Below are 2,513 nucleotides of genomic sequence, written 5' to 3'. Positions count from 1 at the left end.
TTTTTTTTTTTTTACTTTATACGTATATATATAAACCATAAAAGGACGTATCGTTTCGTCCTATATCGACTAACGCTTCTTAAAAGAATAATTAATGTGATTGGCAGCGAAGATAATGACGTTGGCTGACCTTTACTCCACGTTAGACCACCCATAGCGTTCAGCAGCTATGCATTCGAGAACTCACGTTCGACACTTACATTAAAACCGGATTCTCTGTGTAATACAATATAATCGTCGCGATTTATTTTCTATATTTTTATTCTGTTAACTTTTTAGTGAAGAAAAAAAAAATAATTTCACTCTTCAGAATCGCGTCCCTTATCGAAAACGTTCGGTAATCATTCTTTTCTAAACAAAAAGAAAAGAAAAATTGTACAAGAGGAAACGAAAGATGTTCGTTCCTATATCCCCCCCCCACCCCCACCGTCCCTGTTAATAAGATTATTATTTTCTATCTTGACTATACCGAGGATAGGAAGAATAAAACTTAACAAAAAAAAAAAGATATAATAAAAGCGTAAAAGATTACTTACCCGACTATAAATACGATCCGTTTTAAAAGAAAGAAAGAAAGAATAAAAAAAAAAGAAAAGAAATCAAATGAATACTTTTTGAATACTTTCAACCGAAGTATTTTGTAGAAAGGGAATAGTTTATTATTAAATGCGATTATTTCCGTTGATCGATATTATTAAATCTCAGATTTCAATAAATAAATTATATTTAATAATTAAAGTTTTTGCGTTTCTTACGTAATTTTGATGCGACACAAGATATTCGTAATAAACAATTACAATAATCAATACAATAAACAATCTTAAATTATTATATTAATATAATGAATAATCAATAAACACAAAACAACATGTGATATTATATTCGCAATAATTATAATCCACGTTTGAAAACTTTTACCAAACGCATGTATGCGTCAATAGCAGTGTCAAAAGGATTTCAAATAAATTTATAAAACAATTTTGATTATAACATATTATAACGTTAAATAATATTACACACACATACAATATTATTATATATAATAATTATAAAAGTATGTGTTAATATAAAACGTAAGTACAAAATCGATTATAAACATCGAACGATAATATAATAAATTAAAACGATAGATCATTTAGATCTCAGTTTGTAAACTCGGTTTGTAAGACAGTGTCAAATCTCTAATAGTTGATCACAAACAGTCGTTCCTTACCTGAACTAATAAGAATAAAAATAAGAAGAAGAAGAAGAAGAAGAAGAAAAATAGAATAAGAAAAAGAAGAAGAAGCACGGTGGGGAGGGGAGGGTCGGGGGGGAAAGCATGTTGGAAGAAGCCATTTGCTCAAGGGATAATAATAATAATGCTCGTTGCGCAAAGAAGAAGAAGAAGAAGAAGAATTCAAGAAGGATGATGGTTGTGTGGTGGTCATGGTGGTGATGGTGGTAGTAATGGTGGTGGTGGTGGCGTCTCGTTGCGTCGTTCGACTTAAAACTTCTTCTTCTTCTTCTTCTTCTTCTCCTAGGTGTACCTTAGCGGAATTTCAAGCCTTCCTTCTTATTCTCATTCTCGTTGTTATTACTTTGTTCCCTTTTCTCCTTCCTTTCAACCCCTTGCTCCTCCACCCTCCTCTTACTCACTCTCTCACTCTTTTACTCTCTCTCTCTCTCTCTCTTTCTCTCTCTCTCTTGGTTTCTTTCTTTCTCTGTCATCTTTCGTCCCTATTTCCAAGGCAAGTAAATAACTCCTCATCGTTTACTTACCCTACCCCCAAGTTTATAATGGAGATTATCTTATTTGTGTCGAGAGACTCGTTTTCTTCTTCTTCTTCTTATTCTTCTTTCTTCTTCCAAGTAAAAGTCGTCGCGTTACGTGGGTGGAGAGGCAAAACAGTTGCACGCCGAGACGAAAAAGGATAAACCAGGGTTGGGGGGGGAAGGAGGGGGTAGGAGGGGGATGGCAAAAGGAAAAGTATATATATAAAAAAAAATGAGGAAAATCGCGAACGGGGAGAAAGAAGGTCACCTGAAAGCTTCCTTTTTTATTTTTCTTCTTCTTTTTTCTGCTTCTTTGAAGGGAAAGCCAATGGAGAAACATTATTAAAAAAAAAAAGAAAGAAAAAAAAGAGAGAGAGAAGAAAAAGAAACACGAGCGAAGTTTTTAATTCTCTCTACGTTTTTCTTATTTTTTCTTTCTTTATTTATTTCTTTCTTTCTTACGACGAAATTGGTTCGTGTCCTGAAACGGGAATGGATATGGAAATTACTGGTCGATTAACGCGTCCTTCGTCGTGACGATTTATCCTTGATACAATTTTTTTTTTTTTGGTTTTTTAAATTATTCTACATTCTTTACGTACTTCTTTAAAACACGATTTCTTTTCGAAATATTGAAGATTTAGTCCAGGCAATGAAAGGGCGAAGTGCCAAATTTTTGACCACTTTGCCAGAAACTTGATATAATGGTAATTCGACGACGCTGAATCGAATGGTGCAAATTTTTTTGCAATTGGGCC

The 2,513-nt window shown here is 33.4% G+C and overlaps 1 protein-coding gene across 4 annotated transcripts in view; it reads left to right on the top strand.

Moving 5' to 3' along the window:
• The window catches only part of LOC106783608 (transcription factor AP-2-epsilon), a 192,389-nt gene that overhangs the window by 76,828 nt on the left and 113,048 nt on the right, over positions 1-2,513 (top strand). The window lies entirely within an intron of this gene.

The sequence above is a fragment of the Polistes canadensis genome, unplaced genomic scaffold, assembly GCF_001313835.1.
Source record: "Polistes canadensis isolate GaletaPanama2010 unplaced genomic scaffold, ASM131383v1 scaffold_1, whole genome shotgun sequence".
Classification (NCBI taxonomy): Eukaryota; Metazoa; Arthropoda; class Insecta; order Hymenoptera; family Vespidae; genus Polistes; species Polistes canadensis.
The sequence above is the reverse complement of the archived record's forward strand: the minus strand, read 5'-3'. Positions and strand labels throughout refer to the sequence as shown.